The sequence below is a fragment of the Geotrypetes seraphini genome, chromosome 2 (assembly GCF_902459505.1).
Source record: "Geotrypetes seraphini chromosome 2, aGeoSer1.1, whole genome shotgun sequence".
Taxonomy (NCBI): domain Eukaryota; kingdom Metazoa; phylum Chordata; class Amphibia; order Gymnophiona; family Dermophiidae; genus Geotrypetes; species Geotrypetes seraphini.
The window spans coordinates 163,191,993-163,217,367 of record NC_047085.1 but is presented as its reverse complement, the minus strand read 5'-3'; the positions used below and the strand labels follow the sequence as shown (position 1 = coordinate 163,217,367).

Here is a 25,375-nt window from a genome sequence, read left to right as displayed (position 1 = left end):
CGAGCCCAGCAACTGTCACTCTCCTCCGTCCGAATCCACAGAGCAGCAGTCCAACGTGCAGCCACTTCAAGACGGCGAATCAAGCAGGGAAGGACACCAGGAGCCTCGATTTTAGTCTGCCGTCTTGTTGGTGATGTCACTTCCTCAATCTGCTTTTTTAATCCCTTATGTGTACACTTTCTCTTATTGAGTAGAAGGGAACAGGAATATCAACTTATGTGATCAGAGGAAAATAGTGGATTATTACTATTTCTGAATTTCAGCCAGCTAATTATATAAGACATATGCTCAGAATGACATCTCATCAGTATAGAATTCCCTCATGCCAGCGCTGCCTGTGACTTGAAAGCTCTGTATCTGTTTTTGAATGTGACATTCTGCATTGGGTTCTTTTTTCAACTGTCCCTTCTCCCACCACTCACTGCCCAGCTTCCCACATACCAAGTTGCTTTAACCTCCAGAAACCTTCACCGTGCTTATCCAGCGCCTTCTACATGAGGTCCGCCTCTCTTTCACCTCATGCAGGCAGGAGAAATGTAAACTCAGAATCCACATGCATACCAGTGAGCCGTTGATCTGTCACCTGTTTGCCTTCAATAGCGATCCATCTTCAGACCCTTTTTTTAGACACTTGGCCCCAGGAAGCCCAGAGAGTTCGGCCGTCACCGGCACCCAAAAAAAAGATGTAAAGCCACCGCCGACATGAGGGGCATCGAGGCTGCTTGGAGTAGAAGACGGAGCCTCGGTTTTAGGCTGCCATCTTCTTGGTGATGTCCATCATGTTTTTATGTAACAAAATCTATTTACTAGCACAATAGTGCACTTTAGTAAATCTAATCAGGTTTTCGTGCTGAATTGGTCTATTCTAACTTATTAAAGAAATACTAGAGAATGCAATAATCATTAAAAAAAAAAAAAAAGTCCCTCCCCCACCTCCTTTTAAGCAGGTGGTAATTTTTCAGCTAGCACGCGCTATAGCGTGCGCTAATCTTGTGCGCTGAAAATGCTAGCGCACCTTAGTAAAAGGAGCCCCTAGCCAAAAGGAAAGATTTATTTTATTTATTCATTAAATTTTCTATACCGTTCTCCCAGGGGAGCTCAGAACGGTTTACATGCATTTATTCAGGTACTCAAGCAGTTTTCCCTCTCTGTCCTGGCGGGCTCACAATTTATCTAACGTACCTGGGGCAATGGGGGGATTAAGTGACTTGCTCAAGGTCACAAGGAGCACCGTGGGCTTAAACCCACAACCTCAAGGTGCTGAGGCTGTAGCTTTAACCACTGCACCACACTCTCCCTTTATAAACTATAAAGAATTTTATCTCATGCAAAATTGTCATTTCTTTAATAAGACATTAACTATTTTTTTTTTCTGAGGCCCTCCAAGTACCTACGAATACAAAATGTGGCCCTGCAAAGGGTTTGAGTTTGAGACTGCTGTTCTAGTGCCTTGTGTTTCATTCAGTTTACTCTGGGAAAAGCTTTCTGAAAAAAATATGTCTTCAAAAGTGATTTAAATTTTAAAAATGACTGCTCTGCTCTACACTTTTTCCTTCAGAATTTTGATGAAACTCAACCAATACCGACACCCAGTCTGAAGAAATTAATGAGACTGTAAGGGTTTTTGTTGCTTCAATTACTGTACATTTGTGTAAACCAAGAGTGAAGGTAAAATAATGTCTGCATACAGTGTATTTCAGCAGCCTGATATTTCTATAATTGAAAATGTCAGTTTTCTTGGGAGCCTGACATATACTATTCTCAAATATTTTTTCTATCCTATTATGTTAGCTACATCTATGTCAAATGAGCAAAGCAGAGCAGAGTTATACCATTTAGCAGTAGTATTGATTTGAGATGCAGCTGATTATTTTTAAATAAAAATAAGATGCTTCTATTATAACATTGACAGCACAGTTTTTTTGTTTTTTTTTCAAAGAAACATGGAAACATTCAGTACATAAATACATTGAAACTCATCAGTTAATGGAGAAATATGGGCTGCAGCTTTATTAACAACCGACAGCAAAAATTGAATATTTACATTTATCACATAGCAATTTGCTTAACATTCTCTGTCTCAGTGCAGTTTATCAAATCGCTGAACTAGACCTGCAACTTCATCAAGAACCCTACTTCACCCCCCCCCCCCACCAGGAGGATCTGCAGTGCCATAAAGCCCCACCTCCACCCATGGCAGCGTTGCATACAAACAAACCCCATTTCATCTTTGCACATTTTGCTCTCATTTTCCTTGGCCACACTGGAGACAAAAAACTCCTCTGTCCCCCCAAATTCTTTCTTACCCAGAACAAAAGTGATAACACCACCCTCCCCAAACTCTCAACATAGCAAAACCACACAAACAATAAACAAAAGCCACAACCCCACCAACACGACATACCAGGGAGGGCGGAGAGAGAAAAATGCACCAACCTTCTTTCACATAGCATTCTCTCTCCCATTCACCCTCCTTCACAAAATTGCCACTTTGCGTCTACACCTATGAGCAGCCTCCACGCTAGTCAATCACAGCCTTTTTCATTGATGCCCCTTAATCAACCCTTTCCTATAGTCAACTTCCAAGTCCACTGTATATTAAATCTATCCTCACCATGTCTTCCCAACAATGCCCACCGAACTCTAATTCCCCTACCCCCTTCATCCTATAATCATCCTTCAAACCTAGGCTTAAATCCTACTTCAATTGGCTCAGCAAATATTATAAGCCCTTCTTAACATAATGCAGGCATAGAATTCCTATGAACATTGGGATCAGCACGGAGCATTCAGCACTCCGACCTGCACTAAAAAATGCTTTTGTGGTTTTATAAAAGGGGGGTAAGAGAGCAAGTGCTCTCATTGAGTGTTGGTCTGGTTTAGCTTGCTGTTGAATAATGAAGTCACTATAGCATTCATTTTCAAAGGAAAAAAAAAATATCTTGAAATGGTACAAAGCTGCAGATGAATGATTTTCATGGGAAAACATCCAAGTCATGAACTCAGATTTGTGATGGTTTTCTCTGTAGTTCATCTAAATTGCAAAAGGGGCATCTTGGCAGCATCTTTTGAGTGGGACCAGAATTTGGCTATTTTTCAGGCATAACAGAATGAGATAAAAATGTCCAGGGCAAAAAAATATTTTTATCTGGATCTGTTTCAGTCATGACTAAGGCCCTCTTTTGCTAAGGTGCGCTCACTGATTAGCGCGCACTAATCGATTTTGCGCATGCTAAATGCTAACACGTGCATGTTAGTCTATGGACGTGTTAGCGTTTAGCGCACTAATTTGATTAGCACACCTTAGTAAAAGAGGGGGTAGGTCACAAAAGGTTGCTCTAACCAACCTGCTGTTCACTGAAGGGATTAAGGCATAACCTCCCATTAATTCCCCGGTGGTTATTAAACTCCTATCACTCCCCCCACCCCTTAAAGTTGTGACAGTGACAGTACATAACAGGCTCTGTGACAACTTCATATATTATGGCCATTTATCCCAGGAGTACTGTAGGTTAGTGGACTGTAGAGAAAGGGAGCCAGGTCCTTAACCCACTCTAACTAGGAACCCTCAAAACCCACAAAACATCGACTGTACCTATAGATAGGAGGCATTTGCAAACCTGAGGACTTTTGTACTGGTATACAGTACCGTAGGTTTTTAGGAGTTCCTAGAGGACTAATTTCTGTCAATCATTTACTTTTATATTCGTAAAAATTTGGAATGAGCTTCCTTCTGCAGTCAGACTTCTCACTCATTTACCAATTTTTCGGAAAGCGCTGAAAACTTACTTATTTCAGAAATTTCTGACTGATTCCCCTGCTTCAAACTAACGACTATAGAGGCTAAGGGCTTGTCCAATTCCCTATACTGTATATTTTGTTAATATGTTGTTAACCGAGTCGAGCCCCATTGTAGGGATGAATCGGTATATAAAACCAAAGATTGGATTGGAAATAAGGGTGTCAAGATGGGATGTGTACTCGGGTCCATTTATGTGAAGTTCGCTGCCCATCTGCTCACCTGGGATTTCTGTGTGGCCAGTTTATTAGGAATGGTGTCACATAGCTTCTCTGTTCCTGATGGGCTCACAATATAGATAACACTGCAGTCTTTTTCCTTGCTGTTGATTCTGTACCAGCTAAAGGTTGTGCAGTTGCCTTCTATTCAGTGCAATGAACAAGACACTACAATTATCTAAATGGGATGTCTCCAGAAAGAGAATCACTACTTACAGCACTTTTCCATTCAAATATTATAGTACCAATTGAAGCTTATAAAAATCTAATTTTGTGCTCAAAATATTTGCATCCAGATCAAAAGATTATGACATAATAACTACATTTTATAACCTTTCCTTAAAATTGTATTCTACATCTGTTTTTCAGAGATAAGGATTTTTTTTTTTTGTAGGATCGGTCACTTTAATTTCAAATATCAATGTTTTTACAATATTCAGTTTGAGCCTACTTTATCTTATCCAATCCATAACTTAATATAAACACATCTTTGTACCATTTAATGCCATCTTCATACCATCTAGCATAGAACTTATTAATGTGCTATCATCTGCATAATCTCTATATACATATCTCAGAATGTATATATATATATATACACACACACACACATATATATACACATATATATATATCTCAACTGCACTTAGCTACTTATTAAAATATTTCATTATATGAGAGTCATATCAATGCTATTTAAATGTTCTAAAGTGTGCTTACTAGGGTGTTTTATTTGTATTGTGCTAAAACCTTGAGTATACTATGTTACAGTATATGAATGTTTTTTTCATGCTGCCTGTTATGGAATCATTTGTATTCTAATGGCAGTTATCATTTTTCATACAGTTCTACAGTGCTGTTAAATGTTTATTTTTCTGATACTGTATTATTTATGCCCTATTACTATGATTACATTTTTCATCTTCAGATTTACCACATTGACTGAACTTAGGCTTATATTTGGTCATTTTAGCGTTGTTATGCTGTTAAAATTGTAAGTTTTATGTCAAGTTGAACTTACCCTTCTGTATGCCACTTTGGGTAAGTCTCTTCATATAGGTATTTGTGTAGGACACCTACTCTTAAACATCTTTCCTTAGATACTAACCAATGTACCTTCACTACTTTATGTTTCACAGAAAAGAAAGAAGAGATTGAGTTCAAAACTTCACCATAATTTTTCAATCAGCATATCCTCTTTAAAGAATTGATGATGAAAATGGTCATAAGCAGAGGACAGACCTAATAATACAAGCAGAACTAGATGCTTTCTATCCATGTGAAATAAAATGTTATCCAACAGTACCAGTATGTAACAGTCTTTCTGAAATCCTAACTGGAAACCAATCAATTTATAACTGTTTTCTATGCAATTTGTGCCTTGACAATACATGACCCTACTCTAGATCTAATAATAGATTTCTTTAAGACTGTAAAATACAAAAAAAAACCTCAAAATAAGATATGCATTATGGGGCTCATAATCGAAAGAGAAAAACGTCCAAAAACCGGCCTAAGTCGGCACTTGGACGAATATTGTCCAAATATGTCCAAGTGCCGATAATGAAAATGGGTTTTGGACGTATTTCTAAATGACCTAGGCCTTCATAGTGCCGCTGAATGACCAAAGCTAAACGGGGCATTTCAGGAGGAGTGTTGACGGCGGGAGTTGGGCGGAACGTGGGCCGGCTTAGACTTAGTTGTACAGCATGTATAACCGAAAGTTACACAGCCCAGGATCGATGGAACTTGGACATTGTGACTTAGACCATAAAACAGACCCACACACACTACCCCTTTGATCACTGACCCCCCCACCCCCATTCAAATATTAATCACACCTTTAAAATTCAGCCTCCAGACCATGATCACCTGGCATCCTGGCATAGGAAAGCCTAGTCGTCCAGCACAGAGGCGTCTTAAGCCATCTTGAGGGTGGGTTAGGGATTCATGGAGAGGAGGACCCATGCCCATAAGCCCCTGTAATCACTGCATTGATACTTAAACATGTGAACTCCCCTATACACCCCCAAAACCCTTTTTTACTGGCATATAAGTTTACTGGCATATGGCACCTGCAGCCATAAGGGCTATTTGGGTGGTAGATAAGTGGATCTAGGTGATTCTGGAGGTGGTTTGGGGGGCTCACCATGACCTATAAGGGAGCTGTAGTGAGGAGAAGACATGGCACCCTTTTTGTGAAGTTCACAGCAGTGTCCTATAAGGTACTCCACTATTTAGGTGCCATGTCTGGGTGTTCAGTCTATCACTTTTCAGACCCCTTCCACGTCCAACAGGGCTTGTTCTAGGCGTTTTTGACTTGGACAAAAAGTTGGATGAAAATGTGGTATAAAGATGGACGATTTAGTGACTTGGACAATCAGATCGGCAGGATGTATACTTAGATGATTTTCGAACCAAATAAAATTTTGGAAGTATTTTTCGAAAATGTGTCCTAGACTGTTTTTTACTTTAGACGACTTGTGACTTAGAAGAAAACGGACTTAGACGTTCCTTTCAATTATGCCCCTCCACATATATAAGAGTTGCCATACTGGGACAGACTGAAGGTCCATCAATCCCAGTATCCTGTTTCCAACAGTGGCCAATCAAGGTCCCAAAGGAGTAGAACTTTTTTATGCTGCTTATCCTAGAAATAAGCAGTGGATTTTCTTAAGTCCATCTTAATAATGGTTTATGGACTTTTAGGAAATTATCCAAACCTTTTTTAAACCCTTCTAAGCTAACTTATTTCACCACATTCTCTGGCAATGAATTACAGAGTTTAATTACACGTCTTGTAAAAGAAATATTTTCTCCAGTTTGTTTTAAATCTTCTACTTCATCACATGCCCCCCTAGCCCTAGTATTTTTGTAAAGAGTCAACAAATGATTCCTATGTACCTGTTCTACTCCACTCAGTATTTTATAGATATCCATCATCTCTCTCCTGAACTGTTTCTTCTCCAACCTGAGGAGCTATAGCTGCTTTAGCCTTTCTTCTTATGGAAGTTATTTCATCATGTTTCTCATTTTCATCATCTTTCTCCTTATATTTTCTAATTCCACTATATATTTTTATTTATTTATTTATTTGGGTTTATTAACCACCTTTATGAAGAGATTCACCCATTTTTGAGAGGTAGTGACCAGAATTGCACATTAACCACAAATAGCTACAATATTACAATGCTCAAACATCTATAAACAATTAAAAAGTTCACAAAAGGAATAGGAATATAGTATTGCCATGTTAAGAATGAGTACAGTATGCATCCAAGACTCCGCATGTTTTGATAAAAGATGGCAAATGATTATATTTGAAGGCTATAACTTCTTCATATTTTCTAAAAGCACAGAGAGTATTCCATTATTCATAAAAAGAAACAGATTGATTATTTCTCCAATGAATTGCAAAGCCAAGGCTATCATGAGGTCGAACAATCTAGAATGAGTGGAATTGGGATTGGATGATCAAAGAATTACAGTTTCATATGTTACAGAGTTCGATATAGAAAATACGTTGCAAATAGTGTCCCAAATTTGTGTCCAGTATTGTGTTAAATTGGTACAATTAAAAAATCATATATTATAATGATCCCACCGAGTTATTACAAGACAAGCAAACATCGGGAGGTTTGTGGAAGGTTTTACAGGGGTCCAATAAGCATTATACAAAATAAATTATGAAGATTGTAATAAAGACACAGATAAAGATGGTCTAATTAATTTGGACCAAAAATGTTTCCATTGAGAAGAAGTTAAGTACAGATCTAATTTATATTCCACTTAAGATTAACATCAGAGTGGTCTTTAGAAGCTTGGAGGATTTTGTATACAGTAGAACATTCTCATTGTTTGCTTTCCATTCTTTTCCTGATCATTCCTAACATTCCATTTGCCTTCTTAGCCACAGCTGCACAGGGAACAGCAGGTTTTAACATAACATCAACAATGACATCTAGATTCTTTTCCTGGGTGGTGACTCCTAATGTGGAACCTTACATCATATACGTATAGTTCAGGTTTCTCTTTCCCACATACATCACTTTGAACATCATTTGCCATTTTGATGCTCAGTGCTCAGCCTCACAAGGTCCTCTTACAATTTTCCACAGTCTTCTTGCAATTTAACAACTTTGTGTCATAAATAAATATCCCCCCCCCCTTTTTTATGTAGCCATTTAAGGTTTTTTTATTGCTGACTGCAGCAGTATTAGCTAATACTGCCACGGCTGGCAATAAAAAAGAAAACCTAAAACGGTTTAGTAAAAGTTGGGGGGGGATAATTATTTTACTAGATTATTCCCATCTTTGTTAAAAGCAGTGGTTCCTTAGGAAACAACTATATACCGGTCTTCATTTAGAACACTGGCCATTTGCTCTCAGATTTCTTTCAGCTAGTTCTTAATCTACAACAGGAGTCTTTCATGAGGTACTTTGTCAAATGCCTTTTGAAAATCCAGATATATGATATTGATCGGCTCACCTTTATCCACATGTTTACTCACCCCTTCAAAGAAATATAATAGATTGGTGAGGCATCTTGATTAAATTCATGTTGGCTTTGCTTCATTGATCCATTCTTATGCATATTCTCTATAATTTTGTTCTTTATATTAGTGTCTACCCTTTGCCCAGCATCAACATCAGCCTCACCAGTCTCTAATTTCCAAGATCACTTCTAGAACCATTTTTAATAATTGGCATTACATTGGCCACCTTCCAGTCTTTCAGTATCATGTTAGATTTTAACAAATTACTAATAAGCTCTGCAGGCTCATTTTTAAATTCTTCTGTTTGTCAAATTGTCCCATTACATCTAGGTTTAGAAAGATTTGTTTCTGTTTCTCTGACTTATCAGCATTGAATAACATTTCTAGCACTAGTATTTCCTTCACATCTGCCTTTTGCCTACATTGTTTAATGTGTATCTTTCTTCCCTATGTTCCAAATTGAGCAATCTAGGAATAAAACTATTCAGCGATGCTGATGATATTACAATCATCATTCCTTGCAATACGACACTGACCCATATCACGCACACTATTGAACTTGTTCTGAATTTGATGGATTCATGGATGACAGAATTTAAACTGAAATTGAATCATGATAAGACTAAATTATTTTTTGCCTCCTCATAATAATCTTCTCAAACCATATATCATGGTAAATACAATTCAATATATGCTTTGTTCATCTATTAAAATATTGGGAGTCGTATTTGATCAGAATTTAACTATGAAAAACCAGATTGCTGCTATAGTTCAAAAGAGATATTATACATTATGGAAGTTACGTACTATTAGACTTTACTTCAAATTCTCTGCATTTAGACTTTTGGTCCAATCATGGTTGCTGATCTTGTTGGACTATTGTAATATCATTTATTTAACAGGTTCCAAGAAAAACATAACCAGATTGAAACTGATTCAGAACACTGTGGTGAGATTGATTTATGGTCTGAAGAAGTTTGATCGCGTTACCCCTTTTTACCATGAGCTGCACTGGCTTCCTGTGGAGGCACGTATAATTTTCAAACTGGGTTGCTTATGGTCTAGCCCCACTCTATTTAGCTGATAGATTTTCAGTAGCATCCCAAATGAATAGTAGAAAATTGCATGCTCTCTTCGTATTTCCTTCTGTCAAGGGTTGTAAAAGCAAGAAATACCAGATCATATGCTTTCATTTCAAGCAGCTTTCCGTGATAAGGTTTTCAGACCATTGTTCTTTGCATCTCATTTTTATGAACATTTTAGAAAAGAACTGAAGACTTATCTTTTTTAAAAATATTTGGTTGATTAAATCTCTAAGACACACACGACTTGATGAAACCCAGTCAACATGGATTCAGGAAAGGGAAATCGTGTCTGACGAATTTACTCCAATTCTTTGAGACCGTGAACAAGCAAATTGATAGTGGAAAGCCGGTGGACATAATATACTTGGACTTCCAGAAAGCATTTGACAAAGTTCCACACGAAAGACATCTCAGGAAGCTACAAAGCCATGGCATAGAGGGAGATATACAAAGATGGATAGGCAAATGGCTGGAAAAACCGAAAGCAGAGAGTGGGCATAAATGGGAAGTTCTCCGACTGGGAGAGAGTGACTAGTGGTGTGCCCCAGGGCTCGGTACTTGGGCCGATCCTTTTAATATTTATATCAATGACCTGGAGGAAGGAACATCCAGTGAGATCATCAAGTTTGCAGACGACACAAAACTCTGCCGGGCAATCAGATCGCAGGAGGACAGTGAGGAACTCCAGAGCGATTTGTGTCGGTTAGAAAACTGGGCGGAGAAATGGCAGATGAAGTTCAATGTGGAGAAATGCAAGGTAATGCATTTAGACAGTAAAAATAAGGAATACGAGTACAGAATGTCAGGTGCAACTCTGGGGAAAAGTGAACAAGAAAGGGATCTGGGTGTACTGATAGATAGGACCCTGAAGCCGTCGGCACAATGTGCGGCAGCGGCAAATAAGGCAAATAGAATGTTGGGCATGATAAAGAAAGGAATCTCGAGTAGATCGGAGAAAGTTATAATGCCGCTTTATAGGGCAATGGTCAGACCCCACTTGGAATACTGCGTCCAACATTGGTCTCCCTACCTAAAGAAGGATATAAAACTGCTGGAGAGGGTGCAGAGACGAGCAACTAAACTAGTGAAGGGTATGGAGAAACTGGAATATGAGGATCGACTTAAAACACTGGGATTGTTCTCCCTTGAGAAAAGAAGACTGCGTGGGGATATGATCGAGACCTTCAAAATACTGAAAGGAATTGACAAAATAGAGCAGAGAAGATTATTTACAATGTCCAATTTGACACGGACAAGAGGACATGAAATGAAGCTAAGGGGGGGCAAGTTCAGGACTAATGTCAGGAAGTTCTGCTTCACACAGAGAGTGGTTGACATCTGGAATACTCTCCCAGGGGAGATTATTGCGGAATCGACAGTCCTAGGCTTCAAAAGCAAACTAGATGCATATCTCCTTGAGAGAGGCATATAAAGATATGGTTGGCTATAAAATAAGCCAGGTGAATACCTAGCAGGGCCTCCGCGTGTGCGGATCGCCGGACTTGATGGACCGAAGGTCTGATCCGGAGATGGCGCTTCTTATGTTCTTATGTTCTTATGCTTCTTCCTTTGTTATTATGTATAACTTTTGTAAACCACATTGAACTTAAGGTTATGCTTTATAGAAATACGATGTTATGTTATGAAGCAAAGAATTAATTTAAATGCTTCACTATGAGTTTGTCTTCTCTGTGTGTCCATTTTACCCTTTGGTCATCTAGTGGTCCAGCTAATTATTTTACTGGCTTCTTGCTTTTAATATACCTTAAAAAAGTTTTTACTATGAGGCTCATAATCGAAACAGAAAAACGTCTAAAAACCGGCCTAAATCGGCACTTGGACGATCAGTAACAAAAAATTGTCCAAGTGTCGATAATTGAACAGGGTTTTAGACATATTTAAAAACGACTTAGGCCTTCACAGTGCTGCTGAACGACCAGAGCTAAAAGGGGCATTTTAGGAGGAGTGGTGAGATTGGGATTTGGGTGGCATGTGGGCTGTCCTACACTTAGTCGTACTGCCTGTATAACCGAAGGTTTTACAACACTGCTTAGGCGGAATTTGAACATTGTGACTTAAGCCATCTAAAACCTGAACCTCCAAGGGGAGCCAATACAGCAGGAACTCAGTGAATGGAAGGCTGAAATGGGAACAGAACTCATGGAGTGGGTCTGAGCAATGCAGGCTGCAGATTAAATGGTTAATTTATTTACCATTCTGGTCCTGATGAAGCTCTCTTAATATAAACAAGAGCAAAATGGAGATCTTCCGTCGCTACTGTGGTCAGAGGGCCGGGTATGAAGCAGCACACCCGAGCTAAGTATCATCATATTTATATTACATTATAAAATTGAAATAAGGAAAAATTATTTCAATTAATGGTATTAAATAAATCATACACTTTAAATTGAATAAAAAATGTATAAGTACCGATGATAGCTCGCGAAATAGTCACACGCTAAGACTAGTTCCGTATGCCTGTGACTGCGAGTGCTTGAGTTCCTATTTCAACAAATATATTCAATTTAATTCAAACCAAGTGTATGAATCTTTTAGGTCTAACCTTTAACATTATACCAACCTTCTAGGATACTTCAGTTTCAGCACCAGGATTTGTTACACATTTCTTGGCTATTGAAAGAAAAGGAATACCACCGGAACTCATGAGATTTTTGACTTGAGATTATGGAAAACAATTGTTTGTAAATGTTTTCATATGATGGGAAATTGTGTAGGTGCAATTACCTGCAAATGCTTCAGTAGATAGGTATATTGGATCTTATAGCAAAGTTCCTTTTAAGTATTGAATATGTATGTACTGGCTATCATTTATGATTGTTAACATGTAAACCGTATAAGAGTTATACGGTCTATAAATTTTTTAAATAAATTGTTATTTGATGTACATATAGAAAAGGACTACAAAAAGGTTTAGAAAGAAACTCTACTACTAGATCTTTGTCAGACCCAATGTTATGGGAAACTTAAGAAATATTTAAAAACCTGTTATTATAGGATGTATTTTTTTAGGACAAAATTATCTTCCTCTTTTACTAACGCATAGTGTGGGTTTTAGTGAGCATCGGAGCAGTTATCACCACTGCCAGCACTAAAATCCGTGCTACGCATTAGTAAAAGAGATATAACTCTTATATCAAATGTATTTTAAATTATTTAAAATTCTAATTTACTCCAAGCTATATTAGGGGAAGCAAATTAATCAAATAATATAAAGTTAGGTTGAAATAGGTCTTTTTTTCTCTCAGGTCCAAACAGTGGGATAGAAGTAGCTGTTATGCTGTTATAATAGGTTTGGCTTACATTATGTTATAAACTTTAATACGATTGATGTCTAGTTTACGACCTCCCCCCCTTTTTATCAAGACGTGCTGCCAAGTAGAATAATTTAAATGCCAAGCTATCCATTCTAACCTATGGGTGGCTCAGCATTTAGCTCACACTGCTCGGCAGCGCAACTTGATAAAAGGGGGAGGTATTTTGTTATAATATATTTTGTGTTGCTTCATGTCAGGGTTTACATTGCCAACTGCTAAGAATGAAGAGATTGGTGGTATATAAAAATTCTAACAATTATTCTTAGAAAAATCTTATAGAGAAACTTGTGGTACAGCAGCTTACAGAATTTCCAGATGATGTGTGGGTACCTTTTGACTCTTTGTAAGGACACCAGAGATCTGTTCCTAAATTCCAAACAATCCTTTGCACCACAAAGAATACTAAGGAGACAGCAGCAGCGCTAACATTCATAGTCATATTTTTCCTTTGCTCAACCTAACTGAAATACATCCAATAACACCAAATGAAAGAGGTGGAGGAGGGGGGGGATTTTGGTTGAATTACCTTTCATTCAGTTATATTTCATTTGATGAAATTAAGTTTGGAGGGTAGAATGTCAACTATGCATGCTAGGATCAGAGCATCAATGATATCTGTGGCTGGCGTACAACTATGGAATGCCTTACCTGGTATCCTGCAGTTTTGTATGGGGAGGTTGAATTTTAAGAAAATGCTGAAAACTCAAATGTTTGCTAATGCCTTCTTATGCTAAGATGTATTTCAGTTGATAATCGCCTTCTAGAATTTTTTTTTTCTGACATCGAAGTATGATTTAAAGCTTGTTTGAACTTCTGACTTGATCAAATTTGTGCTCTATCCCTATTATAACAGGGATGATTAACAATGTTGTCTTGATATGTCTATGTTATATGTGATAATTAGAGGGAAACAAGATTCTATGTATGTCACATGGAAACCGCATAGTTGTATGCGGTATATACATTTTTTAATAAATAAATAAATTGTTGCAGTTGTCCAGATCTTACCGCTTCTGAGTAGGTTGAACTGTTTCAGCCGTCATGCTGTGACTTTCTTCAGGATGTGCTATGAGGTCTGCAGTTTGTCTTTGTATATAGTGGGTTATCAGACCTGATTAGCTGGCACTGAAGTGACTGAAGCATGAAAGTCCATTGGTCACAAATTTGAATTTTAAAGATGTTCTCCCTATAAAGCTAGGTTATAAGTTCTCCTAAGCTTTAATGGCTGGCATCATGATTGTTGCAGTAGTCTGGATCTCTCCGCGGCAGCCTAAGAATTTCATTTTGGTTTAATGTATATCATTTTGGTACAATCACAAAATGATATGATTTGTTTTGTTTTTGCATGCATTTTTGGGGTGATTTTGCAATGCATGCTCCGCATGTAAAGCAGGACGTGTATTCTATTATAAAACTATGCAAGGGCACATATACATAGATGTACAACATCATGAGTACTTTTATACACTTTCCAAGACGGCTTTCTCGAAGGAATGGATTGGGTGGATATGAGACAGAATTGAAATATGCTTGTGCTCTTTCTAAAATGCATGTTTCCATGGGCAGAGAATTCGGCCACAAACACACTTACACCTTCCTCAAAGCAGGGCTAAATTTGTATGCTATTATAGATAATTCTGAAAGCTTATTTTGTAAAGACTCATAAATCTGGAAAAGTCTGTTTCTAAGAATTCAAGAACTGACACATATTGATTTCATTGAATATTTTAACCAAGGCATAAGTGATTTAGAGCTATTACTGCTGGCACCGTCTGAGTTCTGGCTCACAAAAATCAGTGAATAAAGTCTTTGTCCAATCAGTTACTATGGCAATGCATTCATTCCCTTGTTCAATTACAACAGGCTTGAAATGAATTCTTTCCTATTAATCTGGCCTCTGATTCCAAAAGTGAAGGATATTATTGTGAGAAAGAAACCAGCCTCAGAATGTGGAAATCATCTGAAAAATAGATCATCAATGCAAGCTTTACAGTTAAAGAAAATCAATATATAAACTTTGGCAGAAAGACAAGAGAGGAGAAATATGATAGGGGTATTTAAATACCTCTGTAGTATAAATGCAAGGGAGGCAGACCTATTTCAACTGAATCAGCAACAGATGAAAGCAACAGGGCTGAATTTAGGGAAGTGGTAAAGAATGAAGAAGCTAGACTACTACCTGGAGCTTTGTGGAGGGTGGATCATAATGAGTGACTCATTAACAAGGTTCTTGGAACCTCACTTTAGCTAGATCAGCACCAACCATTTGGTGGTCGAATCCAGTTGGATCAATAGGGGTCAATTTGTTGGGTTGGTGGGGAATATGTACATAAGTGAAAGGGAGAATGGCCGAGCTGAGAGAGAAAGGGTTTTTGTTGTTTATGGAGTGTTTATTATTTCAAACTGAAATAAATCTGCAAGCGGAATTAGCCCCAAATATTCAATGCATGACCTAATCCTGGCACCAGCATTGAATATCTAAGTCATGTGTGGCCTTAGGCAGTTATCCAGGTGCCAGATGATATTCAGAACAGTGTCTGAATAGATAAGTGGATAACATTAGGACAAAAGGCCTGACATTCAAAAGAAGCTGAGCTCCTAAATATACAATATATTCCTAAATTAGGCTTCTACATTTGTAACCTGTTTTCAGCAAAACTTAGGAGCTTAAAGGGTAGATAATCAAAATGATATAATAGGTTATGTTACCTTGATCAAGAGTGGGAACTGGAGCTACACAAAGGATAAGGCTAGCAAAATAATTTTTTATTGAAGGAGTCAATTCACACCTGAGAGAAACAAACACAAAAATCTAGTCCTTCAATACAAGAATGTTCTTCTATGTTCTGCTCATGCAGGACCACAGCATGCAACATACACTGATCTGGCTCCCCATAGTTACCAACACAAGCATTAACAGTTCAGTGAAGCAGTCCTGCTGTGTCAAAGTATTATACTGTAAGGTTGCAAGTCAGACTTGGCTTACCTAGCTATATCAATCACAGTTACAGTCATAAATAAATGGTACAGTCATATGCAGTAGGGTTCTACTCCTTCCCTCGGAGGCTCTCCAACCTATCTATGTCCTATCCTTCTCCCAACAATGGCCAAGTCAGGTTGCAAGTACCTGCAAGAAACTCAGAGATTTCATGTTCTCTTAGGTTTCCACTGTTGACATCATTCTTATTGCAGTTTTCTGGGTCTTGCTGCATCTAGGTATAAGTAATGGCTTTCCCTATTAGATAAACATATAGGAGATAGGATCCATAGTAATTGTCCACCAGTAGCACAGATTAATTAAAAATGTCATTCTATAACAAACTGCATAGATTTAGTTAGCACAAAGGCACATAAAAGCTGACATTCTAGTCATTTATGACAGTAAGTAGCCACCTATGCATGTGAATATCCTCATAGAATACCAACTAGTGGAAGAGTATGACATGATTTGATGGAGTGTACTTTTCCAGTAGGCATTCCTTTGGGTGAAGAGTGTGGGCAGAGCACACAAATGTGTGGTTAAAATATTGAATATACTAGAAAACAAATCACTCCTTTTGGTCAGCATACACCAATGCCAGAAAAAGTATTTTAAGGCGAAAGAAAAGCCTCACTGGCAAAAAAACTTTCCCATATAACTTATTACTAGCAGGTGGGAGCCTGAAAATAGTCAAAACTAACTAGAAAAAAAATAAGCTAGTTAGAAAAGAGCAAGGCTGACAATCGTTTTGTGGCTTCAGAGCCATTCCACCAATGTTCCAGACTATCGATTTGCGTCGGGAGCAGAGTGGAACATTCAGCGCGGCTCCCTGCACTAATAACCACTATCGCAGTTTAGTAAAATAATAACTTTATTTTTATATACCGCAATACCACAAATAGTTCAGAGCGGTTTACAGAGGAAGAGACAGCGATATACAGACAGTGATAATACAAAAAAAACTTTTGAAATTACATTAGCATGTTAAGATTAATCAGGTTTATCTGGGAGGGATTTTAGGAGTGCATCAAGGCAGAAGTGGAGTCAGAGGAATTTGTCAAAGAGATAAGTTTTGATTGACTTCCTGAAAGTTTGATAAGAAGGTGCGTTTGAAATAAAGTTGGTTGATGTTTGTTCCATTTGCCTGCTTGGAATTATAGTGTTCGGTCAAGGAATCTCTTGTAGATGCAGCCCTTCAAGGATGGAAAGGCGAACAAATAATGTACAGGTTGTGCCTGGAAATTGAAAATGGTGAGACAGATAGATTGGGGATGAACCTGTTATGGTTTTTTTTTTAGTTCAAAATGTTTTATTGATTTTATAAGTAGAGAAAAAATACAAAGCCAACAATGTGAGTGCTCCAACAAGGAGCACATTATAACAATATCATTAACAAGTGTGAAGTGCATCCACAAAGGAATAATGATCACAGATTATTAAATGCATAACAAAATAAAGATGTGATGACATAAGTTCAAGAAAGGGGTAATGAAGAAAAGGAAATACTCAAATAATGTACCAGAAAAATCAGAAGGACATGTCCAAACTAAAATAAAAAAATATGATATATATAAAATGTATTGGAACATGGTATATTCTGATAAGTGCCTGAATTCAGAAGACTAAGGGTGAGGCAAAAAACATATAATATAGAAATGAATATTAAAGTCAAGAATCTGAGTAACAATATTCAGTATTCATGAGACTGATTTGCAGTATTCAAGCAGAGGGGACCAAGTTTTTGTATAAGAGATCATGGAGTTATTGCATTCAGCAAAATGACATTCATATTTCACAAGGAGACATATCGAGTTCCACCATAAATTGACATGTAGTTTAGTGGTATCCTTCCAATTGAACCTGTTATGGTTTTGAAGCAGATGATGAATATGAAACTGCTGGGCAGACTGGATGGAGCATGCAGGTGTTTATCTGCCATCATTTACTATGAGGGGGGTGCTAAAAAGTTCTCAGCCCAACCAATTACCTACATTCTAATCATTATTTTGCCACTGTAGCTGAGAAGTGTTTTTTCACACTGTTTCAAATCATTGATTGAACCATGTCAACAAAAAAATGTGGAAATTTCAAGTGTGGAACTCTGAGTTATCATGAAGTTCCTATTTCTGTAGAAGAAAACTCCAAAGGAAATCCATGAACATGCAAACATTGAGTAACAAATATACATCATACTCCACAGTGAAGAAGTAGTATGTAAACTTTCAGTGTGGAGATTTTGAGACTGAAGATGCAGCAAGGACTGGGAGGCCTCAAACAGTGTAAACTCCTGAAATTGTTGACCATGTCCATGACTAGGGTTATCAGATGTTTGGATTTACTCAGACCAGTGGCGTACCTAGCATATATGGCACCGGGGCCCATCATTTTTTGACACCTCCCGCCCCCCATTTGTATGAAAAACATGATTTTTAATAACAATCCACACGTCACACAAGAGTGTACCTAGGAAAAGGCAGCATCTTACATACTGCAGTGAGCAGTATGTCAATAAACCCATTGTAAAACTAAATAAGCCAGACTAGTACAGATCAATCCTACACAGTCAATCCTAACAGAAAACCATGTCTTTTCGAACACAGAACACAGAAAACACCTTTGCCTAGTATGTAATCACAAACTAACCCCTCCCCTTTTACAAAACTGTAGTGTAGTTTTTAGCCATGGTGGTAACAGCTCAGATGCCAACGCTAAGAAATACTCTAAAGTTTTGTAAATGGGGAGATAGAATAAAAATATGTAGACAAAGATTAAACTGAAGCATCAAGAAGCTGGACTCTGCATACAATGCAACACCACAGAAACAGCAATGCATCTCACCTAAAGTAAAAAATAAAAAATAAATATAATTTTTTTCTAGCTTATCTTCTCTGGTTTCTGCTTTCCTCATCTTCTCGTCGCTCTCTTCCTTTCATCTACTGTCTGCCCTCTCTCTGCCCCTTCTATATGGCATCTTCTCTCCTTCTATTCACCTTCCAGAAACTTTATGCCATCTCTCCCACATCCCCATGTTCTGGCATTTCACTCTCTCCTCTCACTTCCCCCCCACTTCCATCAGCATCTGCCCCCTTTCTCACCCTTCACCACACTTCCATACCACCCTGACTCTCTTTCTCACCCTCCACACCCTTCCATACCACTCTGACCCCCTTTCTCACCCTTTACCATGCTTCCATACCACCCTGAACCCCTTTATTTCCTTCCACCACCCTACTATTCTTTCTCTCTCCATCAAAATCAGCAAGGTCCCTTTACCATGCTTCCATACCACCCTGACCCCCTTTATCTCCTTCCACCACCCTACTATTCTTTCTCTCTCCATCGAAATCAGCAAGGTCCCAAGATGACGACTACTGCTGCCTCTGCTCCGGAAGAGGTAAGTGACGTCGGAGGGGGGCTGGGCCGACAGGTGTAGGGAGTTGAGGCAAGGTCCTGCGATGACTGCGGCTGCCGGTCCACCCCCTCTGTCACTTATCTCCTCCAAAGCAGCGGCAGCAGTAGTCGTCATCGCGGGACCTTCGTGCACTTCAGCGTGGCCAGCCAGCTGTGCACCCCCCACCCCCTCTTTGGTATGCCACTGACCCAGACATGTCCTCTTTTTAGAGGACTGTCCAGGCATCCGTACAGCTTTTCAAAACCTGGCACTTTGCCCGGGTTTTGGAAAGCTTCAAGCTCAGGGCCACATTGGGAGGGCATCTGTGGATGCGTGGATGCAACGCAGTGGCAATACATGCATGCACACATGTGTGTCATGTCATTGCATCACACCTGCCCATGCTCGGAGGCCCTAAAAATTCAGCTCTGAGCTCAAGAAGAGGTTTGGGGGTGGGGCGGGAGTGGGGCTGGGGTGGAACAGAGCAGAACTTGAGTAGAATAGGGTGGAACAGGATAGGACTGGGGACGGAGCCACATGTCTGGATTTTACAGGCCTAACATCTGGAAACGCTCTTCTTTGTGGGCCTGATTCACAGGATTGAAAGATAAGCTTTTGAGGGTAAGCGGAATAACTTGTAATTTTCATAGCTCCACGTCATTCCCTTCTTGGTTGGGCTGAGAACTTTTCAGAACTACTTCGCATACCTGCACGTTAACAGTTATTTATTTATTTATTTATTTATTCCATTTGTGCGTCGCACATACCTATACAAGCTCTTGGCGATATTACAGAGTTATGGGTTAGAAGAGTGTAGGGAGGACAATGAAGGGCAGGAAGATACAGGAGGAGAAGATGATACAAGTGATTAGGTGTCAAATAGATGAGTTTTCAGTTTCTTCCGGAATTTGGTCTGGTTAGGTTCCGTCCTGGTCATTTCAGTAAGGTCATTCCAAGTTTTTACGCCTAGAAAGGTGAGCATGGAGTGGAAAACACATTTGTATTGCAGATTTTTTGTGGAAGGGAGATTTAGAAGTATTCTGTTGAGGGTTCTGCGGGAAGTAGACCGTGCCTTGGAGAAGAGCTGGATGAGAGGAGCTGCGGAGTTTCTGTAAAGTATACGGTGAATGATGCATGACATTTTGAAGGTTATTCGTGATGGGATGGGTAGCCAGCGCAGTTGCCCGATGAAGGCTTTAATTAAGACATATTTTCTCAGGTTGAAGATTAGTCTGTTTTGGATGAGTTGCATTTTGTGAATCAGAGTGCTGTTGATTCCCATGTAGATGGAGTTGCAGTATAGAGAATGACACGGTGGCGGTTTACCTGCGGCTACCGCGTTTAGCCGCGGGTAACCCGCCAAAACGGGGAAAGAAAACTAGCAGTTGCTGCGGGGACGGGGACAAGGCCATTCACCGCCCCGCGGAGCGGTGAATGGTCTTGTCTCCGCAGTGAGGCATCAAGGATCGCGCGGTCCCCGCAGCCTCCGCCTGCCCAATCGATCGTTTAATCAGCTTCCTCTCTCCACCTCACCTTAGTTTGCAGGCTTTCTTTTTCGGCGACCCGCACGCTTTCAAAGAGCCGCGCACGCGTGGCTGCTCAGTATTCAATCTTCTGCTCTGACGCAACCGGAAACAGGAAGTTGCAGCAGAGCAGAAGATTGAACTCTGAGCAGCCGCACGTGCGCGGATCTTTGAAAGCGTGCGGGTCACCGAAAAAGAAAGCCGGCAAACTAAGGCGAGGTGGAGGGAGAGAGCTGGCTAAACGCTGCGATCGGGCGGGTGGGCGCGTGTTCCGTAGTCAGATCTTCCCACTGTCTTTGCTGCCCACTCTAGTAAAAAAACCAAACTTCAGAGACAGCCTTCTATTGAACTCCCAGTGCTGCCAACGCTGTGGCCAATAAGAAGACCCTGTTTGAGACGGGCGATGCCGCTCCTCTTTCCGGTTCTAAAGCTACACCCTGTAAGGTAAAGCTACTGTTTATTTCCTCTTATGCACACCCTCATATACCAAGATTACATCCAGGACCAGCAGAAGGGTATCTGACACCCTTCCTCCCATACTAGCGCTCTGCAATAGGGCAACCGTGCAAAGAGACTGTTAGTAGTTCGAAAGGCACATCTCCACTCCCCAAAGAATCTACAGGAAATGCCCGAGCAGCTCAATGAGCCCACTGGAAGAGTAGCCCAGGAGGACAGAAGTCATAATGCAAGCACATCCTATTCTCCCACTAATCTTCCTTGTGACCCAGGCAGGACACTTTATTTATTATTTAGATTTATATCCTGTCCTCTCCAGAGAGCTCAGAAGGGGTTACAGGTTAGCATTCAGTGTCACAATATCACATTATATAGGGTTACAGTTAAGGTAGAAAAAAAAATTCTATTTATTTATTTATTTATTTATTTTTTGCTTTAGGATAAAGTAGTATATTAGTTGTGTTGATAAAAATTTATAAACAAAGTCCTGCCAGCTGAACATCTCTTTCTCTAGTTCAACAACCAGAACTTTGATTTATAAGAAAGGAATAATCTAAATATTGCAGTACTAAGGCTTATATGGATGCTGCGGGGATGGTGACGGGGCGGTGAATGGGATGGCAGTGATGGTGAAGGGAACGGCGGTGACGGGGCAGTGCAGATGATGGTGGGCCGGGGACGGTGCAGTGACGGGGACATATTTTTTCCCCGTGTCATTCTCTATTGCAGTAGTCAAGTTGTGGAAGTATCATCAGCTATACAACTAAGGCAAAGTGGTGTTGGTGAAAGTATGGTCTGATTATCACACGTGTACATTGACAGCCCATAATAATTTCTGAACTGCTTAGTCCACATTAGTAAAAAGACTTCTTAAAGTGATTGTGAAGAACTGAATCTATTCAAATATCTATGATGCTTCAGGTAAATTATACTATATAATAAGTATGTTGTTCACACATTTTCTTATAAAAGGTTTTTTTGTTTTTTTTAAATGCAAGAACATCTGTATAAAAATAGAAACAATGATTACTGTGTTAATCAATGTTCAAAAGCAAATTATATTTTTAATGACTTGTTAAACTTGTTGTTCCTATTTTAAAGGGTGCTTCCAAAGATTGAATAATCCACTGAGACTTTGGCTAAAAGTTTTCTAAAAGTTCTGATTTAAAAAAACAAAACAAAAACCTTTGAGATTCAGTTGCTTATACATCATGATACTACTACTACTAATAAAGTTATGTTTAGGATTGAAACTTCTGACACCAATTATTAAAATAATTCTACAACAAATATTTATATTAAACATAGGGGCCCATTTTAAATGTGTTTAGCACTCAGTGGCTCTTTTACAAAGCTGTACTAATAACATAGGCCTCTAGTGAATCCATGTTGCCTTGGGTCCTGTAATACACTGGATTCCAGAAACTGCACTATTCTGTTTTAAAAGTGTTTTAATTAATTTACTTACCACAGAAGGCAGACTTACATGTCCTTAGTTCCCTACTTTTCCCTTCCACTTTTGTGCCTATCCACCTTAAGTACCCTTATTACAATATTTTTTCCTTGTTGAATTCTTGGACTTACAATCCTTAATCTTTGTATGAAATACTATTATTTTTATCAGAGACTTTTATCAAGCTTTTTGCACATTTTGCTTGTCCAATTAATTATCTAGTACAGAAATTCTATGAAACCATCTCTAAAGCGGTCTTTTTACCAAGTTGCAATAAAACATCCTGTACCTGGTTCAATATTTGTTCTAGTGATTTCCAAACCTGATCCTGGAGGCTAGTCAGGTTCTTAGGATATTCTCAATGAATACTCATAAGAAATACTTGCATGAAAATCTCTCTCATGAATATATATTGTAGATATCCCAAAAACATGACTAGCTGGGGAACCTCCAGGACCAGATTTGGGAACCATTGGTTTATTCTATATTTAGCACTGTTCTGGCAATTAGTTTAATGTTTTCAAACTCTTTTCAACTTGTAGTACTCTTTTTTTCCCCACAATTTCTTTTACTTGAGAAGACCAATTACTTCATTCAGGGTGAATACTTTTGGCCAAATATGAAATTACCATACAAATTGTCTCCAGTGTTATAACTGATGGTTTCAATTGTAGTTTCTCTGGTAAGTCAATTTTTACATTGTCAGAAGCATTTCTGATCAGCCGAAGATTTTCTTGCACCCACTAATGTATCAGGAATAGTTACATAGCAACCAAGTAGGGTAGGGAAAAAACTACCAGCACATAGCTACCGAGGCAGGCTAAGTTCTCCTTTTACTAAGGGGTCCTTTTATCAAGCCGCGCTAGCGGGGTTAGCGTGTCGGACAATTCATCACGCGCTAACCCCCGCGGCCGGCTAAACAACTAACACCTACTCAATGCAGGCATTAGCGGCTAGCGCGGCAGGCGGTTTAACACGCGTTAAATCCCTACCGCAGCTTGATAAAAGGACCCCTAAGCTATGATAGCATTTTTAGCGCATGCTAAACCCTTGTTACACGGCTAGATCTAACGCCAGCTCAATGCTGCTGTTAGCTTCTAGCATGCGGGGCAATTCAGCGCGCTCTTAAGCGCACACTAAAACCGCTATCGCAGCTTTGTAAAAGGAGCCCTAAGTGTTAGCTTGCTTCTTCCTCCTTCATAAGGCACCACTCCAAGGATATTCTTTGGACCCCCAACAGTTTTCTTTCCCGCAAGCCAGTAGTCCATCAATAGGACAAACATGGAAGCAGAAGTAGGTGAGGGCTTCAGCATTTGACTTATCTCTTCCTCTGGTGCTTACCTATTAACTTGGAAATATCTTTCTGATATATCAGATTTGAAATATTTAGTAATTTTACTTTTATTTGTGGTATAATTATTTTTTACATAAACATACAGTATTTCATTAGTATATTTATACACATGAAGATATCTGTAAAAAAAACATTGCAACTATGCCATCAAGTTTCATTTTGGCTCTCTCTTCAAATCTTCATGTACAATGAACTAAAACATCAACAGAATGGATAATTTCTCCTTCATTAAACAGGTATTCATTATAATTGCTTTTCATCTCTGTTTACACTAAAAATAGACAATGACATTTAATGCACTTAATGATAATTTCAATGTTAGCATGACTTAAATTACTTTTTCCTGATTAATTGCCATTGTCATTAGAAAATATATCAAGGAGGCCTATCTTTGTGAGTCTGAAGAAGTATATTGTACATACACATCCATTCTGGAGAATGTATTTTATACATTATATTCACACTGATTTCCATAACATGTGGTATCACAGTATGTCTGGCCTTTTTGATTCGCTGCAAGGAATGGGGAAGGGGGGGAGGGAGGTTGGAGAGCTTGATCTGAGAGATTGGGACTTTGACTGGGGTGGGGGATTTGACTAGGTGGAACTTTGATAGGGGTGGGGACTCAAATTAGTGGGGTTAGGATGTGATTTTTGGAAGGGAAGGAAAGAAGCTCAGAAAGCAACAGGGGAATTCCTCCCTCCCCCATCAGCTGAGTGGCAGGGACTTCACAAAACCGCAGTTCTGTAACGGGCTCCCTAGAATGATTGACAGGCAATCTGACTTAGGTGCCGGTTACATACTCATGGCTTTGGAGAGTCCCTGCTGCTCAGCTGATGGAGGATGGAGGAATTCCCCTGTTGCGATTGGCTGCAGCGATCTAGTGGCAAAGATAAGTAGCTGAAATATAGGCCAGGGTTTTCCAGGCCTACATTTCAGCCACCTATTTTGACTGAATAGGCGCAATTCTGTAACCGTGCCCTCGAATGATTGACAGGCGATCGTTGGCCACTTTTAAGGTAGCCACCGACTTGGGTACCGGTTACAGAATCCAGCCCTTAGTCTGCTTTATAGTAAAAATACTGGTTGGTGGAGGGCTGCACAAGCCCCTTATAGGGTGATATAATCAAACCAGTTGTTCACAGTTTCCATTTGCTGACAGAAAAATGTAAATCTGCATTACTAAACTAGAGAGACTCAAAGAATGAAAATTAACAGATAAACTAATTCCACTTTTTTAACAAGGCCAAACATTTACTCCTCATTTCAAGTCTTTTCTACCTGT

General features: G+C 39.2%; 1 protein-coding gene across 2 annotated transcripts in view; it reads left to right on the top strand.

Annotated features, from left to right (window-relative positions):
• LOC117355521 (cadherin-19-like) overlaps positions 1 to 25,375 on the top strand; it is a 277,325-nt gene that overhangs the window by 12,615 nt on the left and 239,335 nt on the right. Inside the window, exon 2 of one of the 2 annotated variants that reach the window (XM_033934215.1) lies at positions 1,559 to 1,668. The exons of the other annotated variant lie outside the window; for it this stretch is intronic. The gene's annotated coding sequence lies outside the window, so the exon portion shown is untranslated. The remainder of the gene's footprint in view (positions 1 to 1,558; positions 1,669 to 25,375) is intronic. 2 annotated transcript variants of the gene reach the window in all.